This window comes from Phoenix dactylifera, chromosome 6 (assembly GCF_051530095.1).
Source record: "Phoenix dactylifera cultivar Ajwa chromosome 6, Ajwa_hap1_PhDact_Kaust_v1.1, whole genome shotgun sequence".
Lineage (NCBI taxonomy): Eukaryota > Viridiplantae > Streptophyta > Magnoliopsida > Arecales > Arecaceae > Phoenix > Phoenix dactylifera.
In genome coordinates, this window is record NC_143195.1 from 14,471,085 (window position 1) to 14,497,126 (window position 26,042).

Below are 26,042 nucleotides of genomic sequence, written 5' to 3' on the forward strand. Positions count from 1 at the left end.
AGTTAGAAGTTCCTATCCCTGAGGGGGAACCCTCTCGCTCACTCAGATATACAGATCATATGGGTGAGGGGACTCTTCACCGGATGGGTTTTCACAAAGTGTAGGGTGCTTGGGTTAGGAAGTCATCCACATCCATACCATCTGACCCCATTACTTATCACTCACCTATCTCTGACCATGATCAGGACCACTCCACAGATCCTTCCACCTTTCCATCCACAGCTGGTCCCTCATTCATTGCCGAGTGATGAGAGCACAAAAGTGCGATCTACACATCACTTAAATTAGCATTATTGCTAACAAATAATGATAACAGTGCTGCATTAATATTTTATTTTTGTTGGGTGCAGGTGATCGTAAATCAAAGTTAAAATGCGCATTGGGTCCAAAAGATGCATCACCGTAGGTGACCAGTCAACCGCATGGTTCAACCCCAGTTGCACATTAGAAGGAGTCTAAGTTCAGCAAGACAGTTCACTGCAATTAATTCCCACGTATCTTCTCCATATTCATCTCCTATGCATCCAGCTTCTCCCAGACTAGGTGCAGCCACATCCAGCGTCCGTGAAGCATCTCCCGCTCCCAGCTCCAGCTCCTACGTGTTCCAACCAATCCCAAGCGTTCAAGCCCAGCCGGTCAGCATCCCATGAAGCATTCCTTCCGAACCAGTCCACCCAGCATCCACGAGCCTCCCAGATTCCGCTTCTCCCGCGAGTGATCCTCCACGTCCAGGAACAACAGCAAATCCCAGGATTCATGATCATCCCAGCGCATGTGATCAGCTCCATCTCAAGCTCATCCGCGTGCAGCCCAACATCCCGTGAGCAGTCTCCGTGTCTCGGATTTCCTTCCTCCCAAGCTTCCACGTTCACAGAATCCCAGCATCCCCAGATCTTCAGCGGTCCACGTTCGAGCTCCTCACGAACGCATGCGTCTTCCGCCTCTTCCCGGCGATTTTCTAGCTCTTCCGTTCGCAAGCGTCTCAGCCCGTATCAGCTGCGATCCAGCCGTCCCGACTTCAGCCATCTGAGATTGCATCCAGAATCCCAGCATCACAACGTCTGCAAGCATCTTCCGCGAGCCATCCACGGTTCAGATCTCCCAAGCTACCACCGAGCGTCCACGCTCCAGCTTCTCCCGTGAAGCTTCCCATTTCCGCATCCTCCGAACCAGCATCCGATTCTTCCGGGATTCGCAATCATCCGAGTCCCAGTCAAGTATCCGCGTCCGAATCTCCCGCGCCCAACGCCTGCGATCGTTTCGTGATCCAAATCCCATGATTCCGCATTCGGATATTTCGCAACTGGATCAGGGATCCATCGCACGAGCTATGTGAGGCTTCCGCTCGGCTGGGGGGATGTTATTCCTTCCCATTCGGTGAAACAGAGGGGAGCCCTCTGTCAAAAGAAAAAAAAAAAAAAAGAAAGGGAAACAGGGCCTCCCCTGTTTCCGAAAAGAAAAAGAAAAAAATGAAAGGGGGATTAATGCATGAAATGAGTGGCTGATTTCTTAGGAAGGGTGATGGAGGAACCTTTGATGTATTTCTCTTTGAAGTAAATTCTAAACTTTTGCTTTCAATGATTTATATTTATTGATATGTTCTTGATCCATGCGTAGTTATTTCATAGATAGATCTTTAATGGATTATGATTATTGATATATGGATTGCTTTAGTATTTGATTCGTCGTAGACGTAGAAAGCACGATGAATGCTTAGAAATTGAGTTCATATGTTCATGAAACATATACCATGATTAGATCTATCCTACATTTAATCTTTAATCAAGAACCATAGAGTTTATTCCTTGGATGCAATATCATCAAGGGGGATTCCAGATCCCTACCATCTTTATTTTATTGAATTTTGTTTATTATTCTTTGCATTTAATTTCTGAAACTCAAAACATCATTTTAATCCACAAATTTATTTAACTGAAAATTACATCTAAAAATTACGCTAATAATCTATAGATCGTTCCCTGAGGATTCGACCTCGGACTCTCGAGATTTTACTACTTGTGCGATTCTCCTGCACTTGGGAGAACACCGAGCCCTCGACCTCTGCTGGACCTTCCACAGTGCCACCACCTCAGCAGCCACTAGAGATCAGGATTAGTCCTGAGTAGCTCCGAGAGTTGAGGGATGACATAGTGAGGAAACTCAGAGGTACCTCCAGTGCACCCTCCACTGACCTCACTTCCTCCACAGCAGCAGTATCCATGATGGTAGCTGAAGTCAAGGAGGAGTTGTCAAGTCTGAGGAGTCTAGTTCAGGGTCAGTACTTGAGCCTCACAGCTATTAAGGAGGACACGAAGCAAATGCAAGATACTATTAGATCAGAGCTGCTAAGGCAAAGTCAAGGTGCAGAAAGGCTTGCAAATGTATTGATAGATAAGCTTGATACAATCAATGAAAAGTGTGACCCAACTGACCCAGACACAAGCTAGGACGACTTCAGAGATTATTACACAACTAGGAAATGTCTCTAAAGGAATGAGCTTGGTTTTGCAGGCTCAGCGGCGAAGTATGGGCACTTCATCTTCTTCTTCCAGACGTCCTTAGTTGTACTTTTGTTTTATTATCATGTAAAATCCTTTTGGACTCTCAAACAATGTACTCAAATTTTGTAATTCATACAATGAATTGAAGTTATTTTCAAAAAACTTGAGGATTGTGCCTTGTTATATCTTTCTATGTTATGTGCTTTTTGCTATGATGACAAAAAGGGGGAGAAAAATAAGATATTTGCAAGTAAAGGAATCTAAACAAGAATACTTTTAAGCAAAAAGAAAACCAAATGTGATTTGTTCTCAGTGGAGAAAATAAGATATAATTGCAAGTAAACCAAATGAGATTTGTTCTTAGTGGATTCGATACCTCGAGGTTCATTATTCCTCTATTGGGGCTCCTCAAGGAGTAATCTCCAGAATCTATTCGAGGGATATTCGGAGATTAGTTGAATCATATTAAAGAACAAATTGTCAGATTTTTTCTTCTCTAATTAAAAGAATTTTTAAAAAAAACTTGAACAAAGTTCAAACAAAATAGAATGCAAATAATATTGAGGGGGAGAATCTGAAATTCTAAGAAAGCAAATTAATTAAAAGAATATAAGCCAAACAATTGAATGTATGTTTTTGAAGGCTTATATAATTCCAAATGAAAGGGAGAGCTTTAATTTCAAAGTATACTGACTCATACCTTTCAATTTTGGATACACTAAATGACTAGACATTTGAATTCATTTCGAAAATTTACTACAATTCACTTCTTGATTGAGCAATTCACTTTACAAATACTAAATGTTTTGTCATCATCAAAAAGGGAGAGATTGTGAAGTGATTGAGTAAACCCCTATATGATTTTGATGAGCTCAAAGCATTTGAGTATATTTTATGTTGTACTAATGAATTCAATCTAGTGTTTCAGACAAATATGTGTGAATTTCTATTTAAGTGCCTCAAGCTTTAGTTCAAAGTAATTTAAATAAGTATTGGACTCAATTTGAACCAAAGTCTGCATCCCGAGTCGACTCCGAAAGATTACGAGTCGACTTCGAGTGGTTTAAAGGTTCTGGCACAAGCTCGAGTCGACTCCGGTACTCTACGAGTCGACTCCGACTGAGAATAGATAGAAAGACAGAAAGAAGAGTTTCAGACCCTGCCAACGAGTCGACTCCAATGCTTGCCGAGTCAACTTTCGATGGTTCCGAGTCGACTCCAAAGGGTAACAGACAAAAAGACAGAACGATGGATTTTAAATCCTGTTACCGAGTCAACTCTAGAAGGTTACGAGTCGACTCCGATGTTTAGCGAGTCGACTCCTAGTTATGTCCGAGTCGACTCCTAGAGGAAAGCAGTTTGAAAGGCAGAGAACCAATCTCAGAAACACTGTGAACGAGTCGACTCCAATAGTTCCAGAGTCGACCCCCAAGTCAGCTGAGTCGACTCCAACAAAGCGCGAGTCGACTCCGAGGCAGATCAGTTCAATAAATAGAGAATCGATTTTTCGGACTCTAAGAACGAGTCGTATCCCGAAAATCTCGAGTCGCCTCTCAAGACAGCCGAGTCGATTCCAAGAAAATCCGAGTCGACTCGAGGAAGAAAAATAGAAAGATGGGTTTCTGGAACCCTAAGAACGAGCCGACTCCTAAGTGTCCGAGTCATCTCCAGATGTTGGCGAGTCGACTCCAGGTTTGGTCCGAGTCGACTCCAGGATGGGACAAGCACTTTAATTCAAATCCTGAACAACGGACGAGTCGTCTCCAGTAAAGCATGAGTCGACTCCAGCAACAGTCGAGTGGACTCTAGATCGCACGAGTCGACTCCGATCCCAACGGATACATTGTCAGGATGTGCAGATGGGACAGAACGGCTCCAAATCACTCTCTAACGGCTAGTTTTTGAATGGAACCATTTAAATAGCCAGAGTGAACAGTAGTAGACAACAAGAGAGCTATTCGATCTGAGCATTAAAGCATTTTCAACTACCAAGAGCTTCTTAAGAGTAGATACAAGCAAAAGAAGGAAGATGTGCATTCAACTCAATCCGAGAAGTACTTCCTTCGCATTCAAGGCTCTATTACTGTCCTCCAACCTTCAGTGCTTTCAAGAGGAGACTCAGAAATTGAGAAGCCCCTACTTTTCCATCTAAAATCTATTTGAGGGCTTCTAACTTTACTTTGCTTATATTGTTCTCACATCTGCTTTTTAGAAGCTTTCTCTGTGAATTTCCAAACTTTGTTTTTCTTACTTGATTCAATCAGGAGATTGAATCATGGGTTGTAAGGTTTGTTAGTAAGCCAAAGATAAAACCAACGGCGTAAGATTGTGGTTGGTGAACCGGTGAAAACCAACTGGGTTTGATTGTGAACCCGAAAAAATAATCGGATGGTTCTAGTCGATGAGCCTGTGAAAACCGACCAAGTTCGTTGTAATCTCGTGAAAACAACAAGTTGGGTTGTGAGCTTGTAAAACAACCGGCTATAATCCTAGAAATTATAGTGAACTCCCAAGTGCGGCTTGGGGAGTGGACGTAGGAGCAAGAGTTGCTCCTGATAAGTGCTTAATAATCTATAATTTAGTTATCTTTCCATAGCACTTATCAATGTTCTTGATAAATACATATTTTACCATGAAATTGAATAATCATTGAAATAAATTTAAAATATGGTAAGAAGTAAATAATTTTTTTTTAAAACAGACTCTGAACTTGTCTCTCTCCTGGTTGCGATCTTTCATGAAAACATATAAGGAGGATGTTGTGTTGACCTGGTTTAGTAACCTGATGGAGTTGTAACCAAGCTAAGGCTATGATTAAATAGGTTTTGGTCCTGATTAGATAATTATTTTTGTATAGGGAAAAATGTTTGATTAACCCTTTTTATTAAGTCACAGTCCTATTTTTAGTCTTGTCGAGTCCGGTCTAAAGCAATTTAGCAAGAATTAAATTTAAATGACATTGGGCTCGAGAGCAAGTTCAAGCAAATCAACGATCATGACCCACCTCAAATCCAAAGCCAATTCCCAACCAATTCCTTACCTGCCTTCATATAAAATTTATAATTTTAAAACAAAAAAAATAATTAAATATCAACAATAATTTCAAGAAAAATTACTAGATTCACTGTTCATATGAACAGTGTCCTGTGAAAACACTGTTCATATGAACAGTGTTACAAAAAAAAATATAAAAGATAAAAACACTGTTCATCTTCTTCCCCGCAGTGCATCACGGCCGAGATTCGCGTCCTCCCTCCCATTCTAGCCACGAGTCCCACGCAGTGCAGCCAGATCCAGATCCTCCGCCTCTTCTTCCGCCCGTGATGCATCCGGATCCACTCCCAGCAGCCGAGATCCAGCTCCTCCATCTTCATCCGGAGCTCTTCCCAGCAGCCACGCGTCACAGCCGATGCTCCCATCCTCCCATGGTCCAAAGAAGGAAAGCCATGAAGCATGATTCCTTCCACGGATCCACAGCTTGCGACCAGCATCCTATTTTTCACCATCATCGTCCGCATCTCCTCCGGATTCAAAATCCCCAAATCATGGATTGATGCCCTTCATCATCTTCACCCGAGATCCAGCCATTCTCCCAGCATCATGCCCTCGCGTGCAACAGGAATCAAGCCTCCGCGAGATCAAAGACGGCAGACCACGCCCTGAATCCATTGCTGGGTCTTCGGCAGTCTATAAGAGGAAGACGAGAAGAAGAAAGAGGAGGGGGAGAGAGCCCTGTTCCATGGAGGAAAAACAGAGCTTGCTCTATTTTGAAGAGAAAAGAAAAGCAAAAAAAAAAGAGAAGAGAATAAAAAATAGAGAGGTCTTGACGCGGATGGCTTCACTACAACAGAAAAGGTTTTTGCCGACTTTGTATTGCCGACGCTAGTTAAAAGCGTCGGCGATTTTTTTTTTGGGGACAGTAACCGTCGACGCTTCTGAGAAGCGTCGGTAAAAAAGCTTCCAGCGACGCTTTCTTTAAGCGTTGGCGTCTGGTTACATTACCGAACGGAATATTTAATCCCCGACGCTTATAAGCGTCGGCATATCGGAAGAACACGACGACGCTTATAAGCGTCGTCGGACTTCATTCCTCCAAAACCCGATCGACCCCCTCCCTCTAAAGCCCTAAATCCCCATCTCACGCCGACCGACTCCCTCTCTTCTCAACCCTTTTCACCGATCTCATCCATTCTCCTCCGCCGAGCGCTCTCCGTCGTCGCGATGGGGGGAGTCGCTGCTGATGCAGGCGTTGAGCAAGCGGCGGACGTGGGTCTTCCTCTTCCTCGTCGTCTACTCCCTCCTCCTCTCCTCCTCCTGGAACCTCCTCCTCTCCATCCGCTCCTGGTACAACTCGGCGGCCGCCTCCGCCTCCTCCCGCGCCGCCGCCGGCTGGAAGGCCCTCTACGCCTCCGTGCTCTACGGAGGGGTCTTCGGCCTGCTCTCCATGGGGGCGGCGCTGGCCGTGGCGGTGCCAGCCACGTTGGTCACCTGGATCACGATCCTCGTGCTACTCGCCCTCTTCAAGCTCCTCCTCCTCGCCTTCAGCCTCGGCCCCCTCTGCCCCTCCCTCCCCCTTCTCCCCTTCCTGTTCACCTCCTTCTTCCCTGTCAAGATCCAAAACAAACCCAAGCCCAAACCTCCCATCTCTTCATCTTTATCCACCCTTCACCGCCTCATCACTGCCGTCATGGTTCTCCTCTTGGCCACCATCATCTCCAGCTACCGCTATAGTGATAGAATGCATCCGTACCTCCTCCTCGCCATCTACTGCTGCCACATCTACCTGATCCTAGATCTCGGTCTCGCCTCCATTGCCAAGATCGCCACCGGTCTCCTTGGCCTCGAGCTGGAGCCCCAGTTCAACAACCCCTTAGGCGCCTCCTCCCTTCAGGACTTCTGGGGCCGCCGCTGGAACCTCATGGTCTCTTCCATCCTCCGCCCCTCCGTCTACGACCCCGTTCAAGCCCGCTGGGGGCTCGACGCCGGCATCCTCGCCACCTTCTTCGTCTCCGGCCTCATGCACGAGCTCATGTTCTACTACCTCACCTTGGCACTTCCCACTGGGGAGGTTACCGCGTTCTTCGTCCTCCACGGGCTGCTCACGGCGGCGGAGAGGAAGGCCCGGAAGGCCGGCTGGTGGCGGCCGCACCCCGTCGTGGCGGCGCCGCTTGCACTCGGGTTGATCGTCGGCACCGGGTACTGGCTCTTCTTCCCGCCCCTCCTGAGAGGTGGGGCCGACGCGGTGGGGCTGGCGGAGTTTTCTGCTGTGATGGGAGTTTTCCAAACCCCCTCCAATATCCCATGTACTTTTTGCTGATGACATGCAAGTAGCAAGGGCGATAGTAAAGGATAGAATTCTACTTAAAATCCCTTGTTGATGCTTGTTAATTATAGCCGGCCAAGCTATTAATACATCTAAATCCCATCTTATCTTCAGCCCAAGAACCCCAAGAGCAATTAAGTCTAATATATGCAAGGTTTTTTCCATGCAGGAGAGCAGGGGGTGTGGAAATATGTAGGGGTTCCTCTATTAGGTATGCCTCTGGCCTCTTTGAATTTTAATTTTCTATTGGATAAGGTGGCAACGGAGATTGCAAGTTGGAAATGGAAGGCTTTATCTCTGGCTGGTAGAACAACCTCACTCCAACTTGTGCTTTCATCTATTCCTATCTGTTGTATATCCTGTGTCAGTGTGCCTTTATCTATCAATACAAGACTTGACAAGGAGCTTTCGGGCTTTGTTTTATGGGGACATACTTCTGATAGGAGGGGTCTTCATCTAGTTTCTTGAGCAAATGTTTGTATACCAAAAGACCATGGTGGTCTGAGTTTGTGTTTATTGGCGCAAATGAGGTATGCTTTCTTATGTAAGATGGTTGTGCATGTGGTCTTGAAACCTGACTCTTTATGGGCGAAAGTGAAACCTGACTCTTTTTTTTTTACTAGTTTTTGTTCTATCATTGCATCTCCAGAGTCTTTCAGAATTTTTAATTGTTTTGGGTGGAAAAAATTGTGTTACAAGCTCATGATTAATAGATAACAAGATTGTTCTCTTGTATTTCCCTCCTTCCCACCATTTGTGTTACTCGATCTATTGTTCTGCTTCTTTGTTTAGCTGACTGAGCTCTTTTTGCTTATTTTTCACTGAAATTGTGCCTCCCGTTATTATCTTGTTTAAAGCATTACTGAATGTTTTGAACTCTGATTTGATAACTCACTGGTGATATGGAACATTGAATGGAGATTTGTAGGAGATTTTTGGCCCAACACATACTCGTATGTTGACAGGGCTTTACACATATGGTGTCTTTTTATCCTTATGTTTGCACCAATAATGTGGCTTACATGTTCTTCATGTGATCTAAGAACTAGATCAGTTTCATATCATCTCCAACATGGCAATCATGATTGTCATGCAGAACAGCTTTACAAGCTGATTCATTACATTCAATGCTACTGTGCCTTTTCCTTGTCTTCTTTTTTTCAAGGAAATTGCTTCTTAGTACTATGACTTTATCTATAATCATATGTTTACATGTGTTCTCTTATGTTTATTGATCACTTCAATTGGACTCTATCATCTAGGTACCCATCATACTGTCGACCAAATATATGGCCTTCCATTTCCTTGCCTGAGCTTGAACAAGGTACATGGGCATCTCTCCTCTGAATCCATATATGTGAATAATACTGGAGAAGGTTCTTCAGTCTGTTGGGTAAATTGTATATTATCATCTTCATGAGATTCCTAAGAGGAAGTTATATCCATCACTGTGAGAACTTTGAGAATATGGTCCCTTCCAATTCTCATTTGAAATGCTTCTGAAATGTTGAGTGATTCATGTTGGTAGAATTAATTGGGTGATTCTCATAATAAATTTTCCTGTAATTTCTTTCTCTAATTATTTTAACTATTCTTTTATAGATCCAAGATTCTTCACGCTTATTCTCTGATTCAAATTCTAGCATCCATCACTCAAGTTCTTGACCCAAAGATTCATCAACACCTAGGTATATTTTCAATTTTTGTGATTATGTATCACCATCTTTATAATTAAAAATTTAACTTTGTTTATCAGATAATAACCATATTTTCTTTATTTCTTTTTTCTTGTCCTTCAGCTTCTTTTTTTCAGTCAAAGTTTGTTCTGTTATGACAGTATGCGGTTTTCTTGTCAAAGTTTGTTCTACTTGATGGATGTTTCCTCCTTCAAATGTTTAATGAGGATCTGCAAGCGGAGGAGCTCAGATCGCTTTTCGACGATAATGTGTGCCTCAAATGTCATATTCTTGTAGACCTGATGTTGCTAGAAAATCAACTTCCGTATTTCATTGTCCAGCATCTCCTAGAAACACTGGGGATGCCAGAGTGGGATAGCTCCCGCCTTCTGAATGCTGCCATCGATGCGTTCGATGACTTTCCGCCATCGTTCTGGAGAGGTCCACAGCCAGAGCTGCCCGCCGAAGGCTTCGATGTGGATCATTTACTCCACTTGATCCACCGATGGATCCGGCGATTCCCAAAATCAGAGGTACCAACACAGCAAGCTACAGTAAACGATCAAGGACTACTTATTCTGCTTTATCCCTAATAATCGACAAGACTGGGGATTGGCTCTCCAAGGTGTTGCCGCGCCGTACCAATTCTTCGAGTTCAGAGGTATTCCCAAGAACCCTCCCCCCCATTACTAGACTTGCAGAGGCTGGAGTGAAAATCGAGGGGAGCAAGTCAGCATCTGGCTTTCTAGACATTACGTTCTGTAAGGATCAGGGGGTGTTGGGAATCCCGGCCATTTTTGTGATGAGTCAACGAACTTCTTTTTTGCAAATCTAATTGCTTTGGAGCAAAGTTGCAGGAGACACGAGATGGATGTCACTGAATATACCAAGTTTCTGGATGCCATCATCAACACCTCAAGAGATGTGGAGTTGCTTCACCGGGAAGGGATCATTCAACCGCATATTGGAGATGACCAGGACATTGCATAGTGGAAGTACATTGCAAATGTAAATTGACAGTACGAATGTAATTTGACAATATGAATGTTTTGATAAATATGTTTGATTGTGCTATGAGTATAATCTCGTTTAGTGTGAATGCTTTTGATTTTGTAAACAGAGTTTTAAAAAAAAATTTAAATTTTTTTTTAAAAAAATTATACTCTAACGACGTTTTAAAGCGTCGTTAAAATTCCGGTGTTTTAACTATTACCGACGCTTTAAAGCGTCGGTAGGTTTGACTTTAACGACGCTTTAAAGCGTCGCTAGTTACCGACGCTAAAAAGCGTCGCTAAATTGTACGTTACCGACGCTAAAAAGCGTCGCTAATGACCGACGCTTTTGAAAGCGTCGGAAAATGTTTTATCCACTGTAGCATAGGCGATGCTTTACCGACGCTTGGAAAAGCGTCAGGATGGTTTTTACCGACGCTTAAAAGCGTCGCTAATGGCCAAAAAAAGCGTCGCTAATGCCCAATTTTCTTGTAGTGCTTGGAGCATCTCAGCAAACCAATCAAAGTCGTCGTGCATCATGAGCAGCTAAACCTCGGTTTAAGGGTTCGATGAAGCCATGGAGGAGTATTCGTTTCATTTTTATTGACTTGAGTTTGTATTGTAAGATTGTTGCATGATGAAGAATTTTTCAATTGATCTTATGATTTATCCAATTTATGTGAATCATTTATCTTGCAGAAAATATTTTACATAGATTGATCTATTTCATTGAATCCAACACCTGTGGTTTGGAGGAGATATTCATGTGACATCGATTTCATGTTTAATGATTTAATGATCAGATGCATCATGCTAGGTTAGACAGGTCATGCTTATCGTTATAGTAGATGGTTTGTGCTAGACTTAGATGATTCATGCTGGGAATTAGTTATAATTTTCTTTTGTGATTGCTTTGGCTTGTAGTCGGAAGCAATCAAGTCTTACATACAACTCAATCATTGAAAGCGTCACGGATATAAATCTATTGGCGAATTCTAGCCCTAAACACCTCCCTCCATAGATAACTCAAACTATTACATCCATATTAATTCTTAGTTTTTATCATTTACTCTAGCTTATACCCTTTGAAGTATTTAATTAAGAAAAATAACTTGTCTCCAATCCCTGTGGACCGACACCCGTAATCACTGTCGTACAGGATACGTGCTATTGCGTGGTTTATTTTCAAAATTGAAATAACCGATCAATTTTTGGCGCCGTTGCCGGGGATTGCTAGCATAGTTATTTTTCCTATCATTAAAAAAACTTAATTAAAAAAACTTTCAAAAAATATATATATATCTAAAATAAAATAAAAAATTATTTTCTATTATTGTTACTTTTCTTATCTCCTTTTTCTTCCTTACTAATTTTTAATTTTTCTTGTTATATTATTTGATCAGGAATCGAGAAAAAATTTGGGATGATCAAAAGGAGAATTGCTGGAAAAGGAATGCTGTAGAGGTTTGCCTAAAAATTTTTTTAAATTGCTGGGGAAATCCCTTTTGTAACCTCTAAACCTTTCTTATTTAAATTGATTATTAGCTTAAAATTTTGTGGTGATTGTTTAATTTTAATTTCAGCAAAATTGTGAATGCATGCCTGATACACATACACCAATTAATCTGCACTTAGTAAGGGCAATCACCCCAACAAGATAAGAGCCGGATTTCATCACCGGACTCTGCCCAACTTAGATGAACTCAATCTCACATAGTGTCACTTTAATTAAAATCAATTAGACGTTGGCTTCTAGGGACATTCGAGATCAATAGGACGAAGATCACCGAAAGTTGCACCAATTTCGCTCTGTGGCTTAGTTGATGTCTAGGCAAGCTTTGTCCCTATAAGGGAGACAGTTCATCTGTTCGAGGCAAGTGGGTTTTAAGTGGGACCTTTGCGAACGCATCGTGACCCCTCCACTTACCTGGGAGCTTACCTGGTCAACTCGGTTCATTAGATCGGATTGGAGGCTTAGGTGCCCTCTTCAAACCAGTTAGGAGCTGTCTAGTGATTTTAGGACAAATACAAGGATTGATGTGTTTTTCTTTTATTGCATGCTTGACTGATCAAGTACTAGTGTATGCAAGGGAGTCATTCTAGAGTACGTGACCTATTACCTTTTGACCCTGAAATAGAACGGACCCTTAGAAATATTCGAGCTGAGATCAGAACAATAGAATCATCCCCACCTCCTGAGATGGCTGAAGAACAACCCAAACTCCTGAGGGAATACTTTACTCCCACCATTTACACTTTCCCATCTTGCATTCGATTACCTGAAGTAGCAGCTGTACAATATGAAATAAAGTCTAGTGTGATCCAAATGCTCCCATCTTTTTATGGGCTCACCAATGAAGACCCATATAAACACCTAGATGAATTCCTTGAGATTTGCACCACTGTCAAGATTCAGATCTTCACTGATGATGCTCTGAAACTTAGATTATTCTCCTTCTCTCTTAAAGATAGAGCCAAACAATGGCTGAATTCTTTAGAAGCTAACTCGATTCGTTCTTGGGATCAAATGCAACAAGAATTCCTTAAAAAATACTTTAAAAAATACTTTCCCATAGGAAGAACGAACCAGTTTAGACGTGCCATTACAAGCTTCTCCCAAATCGAGGGAGAAGAATTTCATGAAACTTGGGAGAGATTTCGGGACCCAATCCGTAAATGCCCACATCATCAAATACCTAAGTGGCAGCTAGTGCAATGTTTCTATGACGGATTGACTGAACGAAACTGTCAGATGATCGATGCTGCATGCAGGGGGACTTTCATGCTTCAAAATGAGCATGAAGCATGGCAATTATTTGAAAATCTTAATGAAAACTCCCTCCACCATGCTTCATGTTCTCGTCAAGCACCCCCAAATTCTCAAAGAAAAGGGACCATTTGTGAAATAAGTCATTCTATGGACCTGTCTAGCAAGGTAGATGCATTGTCCCATAAGATTGACCAACTGATGATAGGTGGGCATTACATTAACTCTTCCCAAGCACAAGTGTGTACTATCTGTTCTAGCCCATCTCACCCTATTCATGAGTGCCCTTCAGCACCCCAATTCTCCGAACTCATACAAGAACACATCAATGCTGCTCAAACACAGCCTAGATCGGGTAATGACCCATTTTTCAATACATATAACCCGGGATGGCGAAATCATCCAAACTTTTCTTGGAAGCAGCAAGCTTCGAATACAGCCCAACCCTATTTCCAAAATTTTCAAAATCCTCAGAATTTTCAAACCCCACAAAATATTCATCCCTACCATCCCTCGATTCAATTTCAACACACTCCTCCTCTACCCCAAAGAAACACAGCCTTTGAGGAGAAAGTGTTGAACGCCCTTCAAGGTTTGGAAACCATTACACAATTGGTGCACTCTCACACGCAATCCATCACCAAGGTAGAATCCCAAATGGGGCAACTAGCTAATGCACTGAACAAGCGAGAGGAAGAAAAGCTTCCAAGCCAACCATTAAGTAAACCTAGGGGACAATACATGGCTCAAGAAAATCAACTAAATGCAATTCATCATGAACAAGCCAATGCTTTGACTATCCTAAGGAGTGGACTTATAGTAGACAATAAGATTAGGGAAGATAATAATAAGGAAGATGAAGAAGAGGATAGACATGTGTCAAATAAAAACCTAAAACCTTCTTCTTCTTCAGCTAGTCCACCTTCTGCCAAAACTCACATCCCAAAGGCCCCATTTTCTGAAGCTCTTAATTCACCCTCTCCCTTTGATGACAGAAAGAAAACTTCACTAGAGGAAATGATGGAGGTTTTCAAACAAGTGAAAATCAACCTTCTGCTTCTTGATGCTATTAAACAAGTTCCCTCCTATGCTAAATTTCTCAAAGACCTTTGTACCCAAAAGAAAAAATCTAGGACACATGTGCCTAGAAAGGTCTTCCTAACTGAGCAAGTGAGTTCTATTCTCCAACACAACCCTCCTTCGAAATTCAAAGATCCTGGTGCTCCCACCATCTCCTGTGTCTTAGGAAATAATTTCATTGATCGAGCACTCTTAGATCTAGGGGCAAGTGTCAACTCTTTTACCTTATTCAGTTTATGAGGAACTTGGGTTAGGTGAGTTAAAACCAACCTCGGTATCCCTTCAATTGGCTGATCGATCTGTAAAAACACCATGTGGGAAAATTGAAGATGTTCTTGTCAAGGTAGACAAATTCTATTTTTCAGTAGATTTCATCGTCCTTGATATGGAACATGAACCTAATCCTAAAAAACAAATCTCCGTGATCCTTGGGCGGCCCTTTTTAGCAACAACCAATGTGTGCATCAATTGTAGAACAGGGATAATGAACATATCATTTGGGAACATGAAGGTAAAATTAAATGTGTTCAATGCGGACGACCAACCCGCGAGGAAAGTTAAGTGATGAGAGCACAAAAGTGCAATCATCAGACCATTTTAATTAGTATTATAATTAATCATTAATAATAAAATTAACTAATTAACGTTGTATTTGTGTTTGAGTGCAAGTAATCCAAGAGACCCAATAACATTGGGTTTGAGCCCAATGCCCGGCAGCCCGAGCTCAACAAATTCCCCAGCTGCCATACAAGCATGAAATCCTGCGTCATCCATCAAGTCAGTCCCGCATCAAGGCCCCGCGATCATTTCCTTCTCGGCCATCCGCCCAGCCAATCATCAACATCCCAAATAAATCCACTCCGTCCGCATCATCAACGAGTCCTCCTAGCAAGCCACGGATCACGCCATCATCACAGCTATCCGTTTCAAAGAGTCCCTTTAGCCGTGAAGCCAAAGGTTCAAGCCCCTCCACGCGCCTCCTTCCTTCTGCAACAGCCCAGCTCCTTCCCAAATCAAGCCATCCGTACCACGCCCAGCTTCATCCCGCGGTCCGTGCGATCCCAGGAGACTCCAGCTCCTCCCAGCGAATCCCATTTGCAAGCCGAAATCCCAGCAACGCCAGAAGAAGGAAATAGGAAGCAAATCCCAGCTCTTCCGTGATCCCGTCGATCCCGCTTCCAATCCGGCACCCAAAGAAGGGAAGATCAGCAATCCAACGCGTCTCCTCCCTTCCGTTTTTCTTCCTCTTCCGCGTGCAATCCCGACGATCATGCTCCCAGCCATCCGTGCCTTCCTTCCTTGCATCCACGGTCAACTCCTCACAGCATCCCGTGAAGGAAATCCATGGATCTCACGCTCGTCTACCCTCTTCCTCCTCCCAATGATTCCACGAGTGTGCCCAAGCATCGATCCAGCCGGCCGTGATTCTCCAGCAAATCGCAGCATCACGTCCGCAATCGCCCGTTGATCCCGTGATCGGCTCCTCCCAGCAGCCCCTCATGCCATTTCTTCCACCCGTCTGTGTTCATCACGGAAGACCGCATCCTCCCAGCAGTCCGCGATCAACGTTCCTCGAGATCCCAAGCGCCCATTTTCCATGTGGCTGATCTCTAGTGGGGACCTATAAAAGGGAGGGTAAAAGGAGAAGGAGGGAAGCTGGGAGAGGTGGGTGGCCGGCGGGTCCACAGAAAAGAGAAGAACAGGGGAGAGGGGTCGGTTTGGGAGAGAAGAGAGAATGCCTTGCTCTGTTTTCAACGAAGTTTGAAAACAGAGCATTGTGATTTTTTTTAGTTTTAGCTTTCTGTTTAAGTTTAGTTTTTTTTATTTATGAGAGCAATGTTTTTCTTTAGTTTGAGTTTATGAGAGCAATGTATTTTTTTTAGTTTTATTTTAATTGAAAGTTTTAATCGAGAAGTTATGTTTTGAGTTTCAGAGCATGTTGTTCTTATTTTTAGTTTTATTTTAATTGAGAGGTTTTGTTTTGAGTTTTAATTTTTGAGAGTTTATTTGGGTAGAAAGTTGTATTTATTCTGAAATTTTAATTTCTGTTCTGCAATACATTAAATCTTCTTTCATGCAATCTATATTCCAGTCTGCAATTTTACTAGCACTGTTTTCATCCATTTTATGCCAAAGCTTTTCTTTGATTAGTTCAATATATAAATACCTTTCGAATTTAAATACCTATCTTTTTGTCAATTTTAAGTAGAAAATATTCTCTGGTAGCCCAGAGAATCATTCAAACATCCTCGAAATAATGTTTTTCTTTTATCATTCAAAAACTAATTTCAAATCCAAGTGAACGTTCTAATTTTTATGCAACTCCAATCGCCTCCCTGTGGATCGACCTCTTACAACCACTATTCTTCGGGTAGAACAGGTAAGAGTAAATTAAATTTAAACTTTGTTTATCGGTTCTAACAACGATCTGTTTAGCATATTTTTAGTTAAACAGAAATCGGTCGAACAAAATTTTGGCGCCGTTGCCGGGGAGGCAAATCGAGAAGCAAGAACGATCACGAAGATCAAATCAAATTTTGGATGCCCGGAGTGAACGCACTCCGGTAGTAAGTTTTTATTTTTATTAATTTTTCTTGTTTTGATTATTTTCAGTTAGTAATTTCGTAGTTATTAAATTCTGAAATTTGAAATTCGAAATTAAAGTTTTCTGAAAAAAAAAGTAAAAAAAAATTTGAAAAAAAAATTAAAAAAAATTCAAAAATTCAAAAATTTAAATTCAAAATTTGAATTCTGCGATTCAAAATTTGAAATTCAAAAAAAAGGTTAAAAAAATAATTAAATTAAAAAATTCAAAAAATATTATTTTTGCTAGTAATTGATAAGGTGCAATCCCCCGAGGTTATCATACCTTTATTGGGGCTCCTCACGGAGTAATCTCCAGAGCTTATTCAACGGGCATTCGGAGATTGACTGACGCATAAGGATTGTGTTTAGTTTACATTCAAGTTATTGCTATAAAAAAAAAAGTAAAAGTAAAAAAAAAAATTGCTTGCTCATTTAATCAATACAACCTAATGATATTGCATAAACTTTGAAAAAAATATTGATTATTTGCTGCATTTAGTATTAAGCATTTGCATAAAATAATTTAAGGGCAAAACCCATTAAAAAGATAAGGTCGGAAAGTCATTACCTGTCCTTAGCCCAAAAATCACCACCTTGCATACTTATCCTAAGCCAAATTAAATTAAAATCAAATTAGACATTGGCCTTAGGGTTTTCGAGCTCAATTAGGCTCTTGGAAAGAAGCGGCTGAAAGCCACTCCAGTGAGGATTTAGTAATTGGTGATGTCTAGGAAAGTTTTACAACAGTGAGAACTGTTACGGGTATTGTGGTCTTCCTCTTCCTCGTCGTCTACTCCCTCCTCCTCTCCTCCTCCTGGAACCTCCTCCTCTCCATCCGCTCCTGGTACAACTCGGCGGCCGCCTCCGCCTCCTCCCGCGCCGCCGCCGGCTGGAAGGCCCTCTACGCCTCCGTGCTCTACGGAGGGGTCTTCGGCCTGCTCTCCATGGGGGCGGCGCTGGCCGTGGCGGTGCCAGCCACGTTGGTCACCTGGATCACGATCCTCGTGCTACTTGCCCTCTTCAAGCTCCTCCTCCTCGCCTTCAGCCTCGGCCCCCTCTGCCCCTCCCTCCCCCTTCTCCCCTTCCTGTTCACCTCCTTCTTCCCTGTCAAGATCCAAAACAAACCCAAGCCCAAACCTCCCATCTCTTCATCTTTATCCACCCTTCACCGCCTCATCACTGCCGTCATGGTTCTCCTCTTGGCCACCATCATCTCCAGCTACCGCTATAGTGATAGAATGCATCCGTACCTCCTCCTCGCCATCTACTGCTGCCACATCTACCTGATCCTAGATCTCGGTCTCGCCTCCATTGCCAAGATCGCCACCGGTCTCCTTGGCCTCGAGCTGGAGCCCCAGTTCAACAACCCCTTAGGCGCCTCCTCCCTTCAGGACTTCTGGGGCCGCCGCTGGAACCTCATGGTCTCTTCCATCCTCCGCCCCTCCGTCTACGACCCCGTTCAAGCCCGCTGGGGGCTCGACGCCGGCATCCTCGCCACCTTCTTCGTCTCCGGCCTCATGCACGAGCTCATGTTCTACTACCTCACCTTGGCACTTCCCACCGGGGAGGTTACCGCGTTCTTCGTCCTCCACGGGCTGCTCACGGCGGCGGAGAGGAAGGCCCGGAAGGCCGGCTGGTGGCGGCCGCACCCCGTCGTGGCGGCGCCGCTTGCACTCGGGTTGATCGTCGGCACCGGGTACTGGCTCTTCTTCCCGCCCCTCCTGAGAGGTGGGGCCGACGCGGTGGGGCTGGCGGAGTTTTCTGCTGTGATGGGAGTTTTCCAAACCCCCTCCAATATCCCATGTACTTTTTGCTGATGACATGCAAGTAGCAAGGGCGATAGTAAAGGATAGAATTCTACTTAAAATCCCTTGTTGATGCTTGTTAATTATAGCCGGCCAAGCTATTAATACATCTAAATCCCATCTTATCTTCAGCCCAAGAACCCCAAGAGCAATTAAGTCTAATATATGCAAGGTTTTTTCCATGCAGGAGAGCAGGGGGTGTGGAAATATGTAGGGGTTCCTCTATTAGGTATGCCTCTGGCCTCTTTGAATTTTAATTTTCTATTGGATAAGGTGGCAACGGAGATTGCAAGTTGGAAATGGAAGGCTTTATCTCTGGCTGGTAGAACAACCTCACTCCAACTTGTGCTTTCATCTATTCCTATCTGTTGTATATCCTGTGTCAGTGTGCCTTTATCTATCAATACAAGACTTGACAAGGAGCTTTCGGGCTTTGTTTTATGGGGACATACTTCTGATAGGAGGGGTCTTCATCTAGTTTCTTGAGCAAATGTTTGTATACCAAAAGACCATGGTGGTCTGAGTTTGTGTTTATTGGCGCAAATGAGGTATGCTTTCTTATGTAAGATGGTTGTGCATGTGGTCTTGAAACCTGACTCTTTATGGGCGAAAGTGAAACCTGACTCTTTTTTTTTTACTAGTTTTTGTTCTATCATTGCATCTCCAGAGTCTTTCAGAATTTTTAATTGTTTTGGGTGGAAAAAATTGTGTTACAAGCTCATGATTAATAGGTAACAAGATTGTTCTCTTGTATTTCCCTCCTTCCCACCATTTGTGTTACTCGATCTATTGTTCTGCTTCTTTGTTTAGCTGACTGAGCTCTTTTTGCTTATTTTTCACTGAAATTGTGCCTCCCGTTATTATCTTGTTTAAAGCATTACTGAATGTTTTGAACTCTGATTTGATAACTCACTGGTGATATGGAACATTGAATGGAGATTTGTAGGAGATTTTTGGCCCAACACATACTCGTATGTTGACAGGGCTTTACACATATGGTGTCTTTTTATCCTTATGTTTGCACCAATAATGTGGCTTACATGTTCTTCATGTGATCTAAGAACTAGATCAGTTTCATATCATCTCCAACATGGCAATCATGATTGTCATGCAGAACAGCTTTACAAGCTGATTCATTACATTCAATGCTACTGTGCCTTTTCCTTGTCTTCTTTTTTTCAAGGAAATTGCTTCTTAGTACTATGACTTTATCTATAATCATATGTTTACATGTGTTCTCTTATGTTTATTGATCACTTCAATTGGACTCTATCATCTAGGTACCCATCATACTGTCGACCAAATATATGGCCTTCCATTTCTTTGCCTGAGCTTGAACAAGGTACATGGGCATCTCTCCTCTGAATCCATATATGTGAATAATACTGGAGAAGGTTCTTCAGTCTGTTGGGTAAATTGTATATTATCATCTTCATGAGATTCCTAAGAGGAAGTTATATCCATCACTGTGAGAACTTTGAGAATATGGTCCCTTCCAATTCTCATTTGAAATGCTTCTGAAATGTTGAGTGATTCATGTTGGTAGAATTAATTGGGTGATTCTCATAATAAATTTTCCTGTAATTTCTTTCTCTAATTATTTTAACTATTCTTTTATAGATCCAAGATTCTTCACGCTTATTCTCTGATTCAAATTCTAGCATCCATCACTCAAGTTCTTGACCCAAAGATTCATCAACACCTAGGTATATTTTCAATTTTTGTGATTATGTATCACCATCTTTATAATTAAAAATTTAACTTTGTTTATCAGATAATAACCATATTTTCTTTATTTCTTTTTTCTTGTCCTTCAGCTTCTTTTTTTCAGTCAAAGTTTGTTCTGTTATGACAGTATGCGGTTTTCTTGTCAAAGTTTGTTCTACTTGATGGATGTTTCCTCCTTCAAATGTTTAATGAGGATCTATCTGCAAGCGGAGGAGCTCAGATCGCTTTTCGACGATAATGTGTGCCTCAAATGTCATATTCTTGTAGACCTGATGTTGCTAGAAAATCAACTTCCGTATTTCATTGTCCAGCATCTCCTAGAAACACTGGGGATGCCAGAGTGGGATAGCTCCCGCCTTCTGAATGCTGCCATCGATGCGTTCGATGACTTTCCGCCATCGTTCTGGAGAGGTCCACAGCCAGAGCTGCCCGCCGAAGGCTTCGATGTGGATCATTTACTCCACTTGATCCACCGATGGATCCGGCGATTCCCAAAATCAGAGGTACCAACACAGCAAGCTACAGTAAACGATCAAGGACTACTTATTCTGCTTTATCCCTAATAATCGACAAGACTGGGGATTGGCTCTCCAAGGTGTTGCCGCGCCGTACCAATTCTTCGAGTTCAGAGGTATTCCCAAGAACCCTCCCCCCCATTACTAGACTTGCAGAGGCTGGAGTGAAAATCGAGGGGAGCAAGTCAGCATCTGGCTTTCTAGACATTACGTTCTGTAAGGATCAGGGGGTGTTGGGAATCCCGGCCATTTTTGTTGATGAGTCAACGAACTTCTTTTTTGCAAATCTAATTGCTTTGGAGCAAAGTTGCAGGAGACACGAGATGGATGTCACTGAATATACCAAGTTTCTGGATGCCATCATCAACACCTCAAGAGATGTGGAGTTGCTTCACCGGGAAGGGATCATTCAACCGCATATTGGAGATGACCAGGACATTGCATAGTGGAAGTACATTGCAAATGTAAATTGACAGTACGAATGTAATTTGACAATATGAATGTTTTGATAAATATGTTTGATTGTGCTATGAGTATAATCTCGTTTAGTGTGAATGCTTTTGATTTTGTAAACAGAGTTTTAAAAAAAAATTTAAATTTTTTTTTAAAAAAATTATACTCTAACGACGTTTTAAAGCGTCGTTAAAATTCCGGTGTTTTAACTATTACCGACGCTTTAAAGCGTCGGTAGGTTTGACTTTAACGACGCTTTAAAGCGTCGCTAGTTACCGACGCTAAAAAGCGTCGCTAAATTGTACGTTACCGACGCTAAAAAGCGTCGCTAATGACCGACGCTTTTGAAAGCGTCGGAAAATGTTTTATCCACTGTAGCATAGGCGATGCTTTACCGACGCTTGGAAAAGCGTCAGGATGGTTTTTACCGACGCTTAAAAGCGTCGCTAATGGCCAAAAAAAGCGTCGCTAATGCCCAATTTTCTTGTAGTGCTTGGAGCATCTCAGCAAACCAATCAAAGTCGTCGTGCATCATGAGCAGCTAAACCTCGGTTTAAGGGTTCGATGAAGCCATGGAGGAGTATTCGTTTCATTTTTATTGACTTGAGTTTGTATTGTAAGATTGTTGCATGATGAAGAATTTTTCAATTGATCTTATGATTTATCCAATTTATGTGAATCATTTATCTTGCAGAAAATATTTTACATAGATTGATCTATTTCATTGAATCCAACACCTGTGGTTTGGAGGAGATATTCATGTGACATCGATTTCATGTTTAATGATTTAATGATCAGATGCATCATGCTAGGTTAGACAGGTCATGCTTATCGTTATAGTAGATGGTTTGTGCTAGACTTAGATGATTCATGCTGGGAATTAGTTATAATTTTCTTTTGTGATTGCTTTGGCTTGTAGTCGGAAGCAATCAAGTCTTACATACAACTCAATCATTGAAAGCGTCACGGATATAAATCTATTGGCGAATTCTAGCCCTAAACACCTCCCTCCATAGATAACTCAAACTATTACATCCATATTAATTCTTAGTTTTTATCATTTACTCTAGCTTATACCCTTTGAAGTATTTAATTAAGAAAAATAACTTGTCTCCAATCCCTGTGGACCGACACCCGTAATCACTGTCGTACAGGATACGTGCTATTGCGTGGTTTATTTTCAAAATTGAAATAACCGATCAATTTTTGGCGCCGTTGCTGGGGATTGCTAGCATAGTTATTTTTCCTATCATTAAAAAAACTTAATTAAAAAAACTTTCAAAAAATATATATATATCTAAAATAAAATAAAAAATTATTTTCTATTATTGTTACTTTTCTTATCTCCTTTTTCTTCCTTACTAATTTTTAATTTTTCTTGTTATATTATTTGATCAGGAATCGAGAAAAAATTTGGGATGATCAAAAGGAGAATTGCTGGAAAAGGAATGCTGTAGAGGTTTGCCTAAAAATTTTTTTAAATTGCTGGGGAAATCCCTTTTGTAACCTCTAAACCTTTCTTATTTAAATTGATTATTAGCTTAAAATTTTGTGGTGATTGTTTAATTTTAATTTCAGCAAAATTGTGAATGCATGCCTGATACACATACACCAATTAATCTGCACTTAGTAAGGGCAATCACCCCAACAAGATAAGAGCCGGATTTCATCACCGGACTCTGCCCAACTTAGATGAACTCAATCTCACATAGTGTCACTTTAATTAAAATCAATTAGACGTTGGCTTCTAGGGACATTCGAGATCAATAGGACGAAGATCACCGAAAGTTGCACCAATTTCGCTCTGTGGCTTAGTTGATGTCTAGGCAAGCTTTGTCCCCATAAGGGAGACAGTTCATCTGTTCGAGGCAAGTGGGTTTTAAGTGGGACCTTTGCGAACGCATCGTGACCCCTCCACTTACCTGGGAGCTTACCTGGTCAACTCGGTTCATTAGATCGGATTGGAGGCTTAGGTGCCCTCTTCAAACCAGTTAGGAGCTGTCTAGTGATTTTAGGACAAATACAAGGATTGATGTGTTTTTCTTTTATTGCATGCTTGACTGATCAAGTACTAGTGTATGCAAGGGAGTCATTCTAGAGTACGTGACCTATTACCTTTTGACCCTGAAATAGAACGGACCCTTAGAAATATTCGAGCTGAGATCAGAACAATAGAATCATCCCCACCTCCTGAGATGGCTGAAGAACAACCCAAACTCCTGAGGGAATACTTTACTCCCACCATTTACACTTTCCCATCTTGCATTCGATTACCTGAAGTAGCAGCTGTACAATATGAAATAAAGTCTAGTGTGATCCAAATGCTCCCATCTTTTTATGGGCTCACCAATGAAGACCCATATAAACACCTAGATGAATTCCTTGAGATTTGCACCACTGTCAAGATTCAGATCTTCACTGATGATGCTCTGAAACTTAGATTATTCTCCTTCTCTCTTAAAGATAGAGCCAAACAATGGCTGAATTCTTTAGAAGCTAACTCGATTCGTTCTTGGGATCAAATGCAACAAGAATTCCTTAAAAAATACTTTAAAAAATACTTTCCCATAGGAAGAACGAACCAGTTTAGACGTGCCATTACAAGCTTCTCCCAAATCGAGGGAGAAGAATTTCATGAAACTTGGGAGAGATTTCGGGACCCAATCCGTAAATGCCCACATCATCAAATACCTAAGTGGCAGCTAGTGCAATGTTTCTATGACGGATTGACTGAACGAAACTGTCAGATGATCGATGCTGCATGCAGGGGGACTTTCATGCTTCAAAATGAGCATGAAGCATGGCAATTATTTGAAAATCTTAATGAAAACTCCCTCCACCATGCTTCATGTTCTCGTCAAGCACCCCCAAATTCTCAAAGAAAAGGGACCATTTGTGAAATAAGTCATTCTATGGACCTGTCTAGCAAGGTAGATGCATTGTCCCATAAGATTGACCAACTGATGATAGGTGGGCATTACATTAACTCTTCCCAAGCACAAGTGTGTACTATCTGTTCTAGCCCATCTCACCCTATTCATGAGTGCCCTTCAGCACCCCAATTCTCCGAACTCATACAAGAACACATCAATGCTGCTCAAACACAGCCTAGATCGGGTAATGACCCATTTTTCAATACATATAACCCGGGATGGCGAAATCATCCAAACTTTTCTTGGAAGCAGCAAGCTTCGAATACAGCCCAACCCTATTTCCAAAATTTTCAAAATCCTCAGAATTTTCAAACCCCACAAAATATTCATCCCTACCATCCCTCGATTCAATTTCAACACACTCCTCCTCTACCCCAAAGAAACACAGCCTTTGAGGAGAAAGTGTTGAACGCCCTTCAAGGTTTGGAAACCATTACACAATTGGTGCACTCTCACACGCAATCCATCACCAAGGTAGAATCCCAAATGGGGCAACTAGCTAATGCACTGAACAAGCGAGAGGAAGAAAAGCTTCCAAGCCAACCATTAAGTAAACCTAGGGGACAATACATGGCTCAAGAAAATCAACTAAATGCAATTCATCATGAACAAGCCAATGCTTTGACTATCCTAAGGAGTGGACTTATAGTAGACAATAAGATTAGGGAAGATAATAATAAGGAAGATGAAGAAGAGGATAGACATGTGTCAAATAAAAACCTAAAACCTTCTTCTTCTTCAGCTAGTCCACCTTCTGCCAAAACTCACATCCCAAAGGCCCCATTTTCTGAAGCTCTTAATTCACCCTCTCCCTTTGATGACAGAAAGAAAACTTCACTAGAGGAAATGATGGAGGTTTTCAAACAAGTGAAAATCAACCTTCTGCTTCTTGATGCTATTAAACAAGTTCCCTCCTATGCTAAATTTCTCAAAGACCTTTGTACCCAAAAGAAAAAATCTAGGACACATGTGCCTAGAAAGGTCTTCCTAACTGAGCAAGTGAGTTCTATTCTCCAACACAACCCTCCTTCGAAATTCAAAGATCCTGGTGCTCCCACCATCTCCTGTGTCTTAGGAAATAATTTCATTGATCGAGCACTCTTAGATCTAGGGGCAAGTGTCAACTCTTTTACCTTATTCAGTTTATGAGGAACTTGGGTTAGGTGAGTTAAAACCAACCTCGGTATCCCTTCAATTGGCTGATCGATCTGTAAAAACACCATGTGGGAAAATTGAAGATGTTCTTGTCAAGGTAGACAAATTCTATTTTTCAGTAGATTTCATCGTCCTTGATATGGAACATGAACCTAATCCTAAAAAACAAATCTCCGTGATCCTTGGGCGGCCCTTTTTAGCAACAACCAATGTGTGCATCAATTGTAGAACAGGGATAATGAACATATCATTTGGGAACATGAAGGTAAAATTAAATGTGTTCAATGCGGACGACCAACCCGCGAGGAAAGTTAAGTGATGAGAGCACAAAAGTGCAATCATCAGACCATTTTAATTAGTATTATAATTAATCATTAATAATAAAATTAACTAATTAACGTTGTATTTGTGTTTGAGTGCAAGTAATCCAAGAGACCCAATAACATTGGGTTTGAGCCCAATGCCCGGCAGCCCGAGCTCAACAAATTCCCCAGCTGCCATACAAGCATGAAATCCTGCGTCATCCAT

At 41.9% G+C, this 26,042-nt stretch overlaps 2 non-coding genes and 2 pseudogenes across 2 annotated transcripts; 2 read left to right on the forward strand and 2 right to left on the reverse strand.

Moving 5' to 3' along the window:
- The first annotated feature begins 6,945 nt into the window (after window positions 1–6,945).
- LOC149753319 (putative long-chain-alcohol O-fatty-acyltransferase 5 pseudogene) lies at window positions 6,946–8,247 on the forward strand (annotated as a pseudogene).
- A 4,833-nt stretch (window positions 8,248–13,080) lies between these two features.
- On the reverse strand, window positions 13,081–13,186 carry LOC120107684 (small nucleolar RNA R71). The gene has a single exon (XR_005509364.2). It is a non-coding gene; the product is annotated as a small nucleolar RNA R71 (small nucleolar RNA).
- Window positions 13,187–17,869: 4,683 nt separating this feature from the next.
- LOC149753320 (putative long-chain-alcohol O-fatty-acyltransferase 5 pseudogene) lies at window positions 17,870–20,217 on the forward strand (annotated as a pseudogene).
- A 3,792-nt stretch (window positions 20,218–24,009) lies between these two features.
- Window positions 24,010–24,115, reverse strand: LOC149753321 (small nucleolar RNA R71). Its single transcript, XR_016395819.1, has one exon. It is a non-coding gene; the product is annotated as a small nucleolar RNA R71 (small nucleolar RNA).
- Between the last annotated feature and the right edge of the window lie 1,927 nt (window positions 24,116–26,042).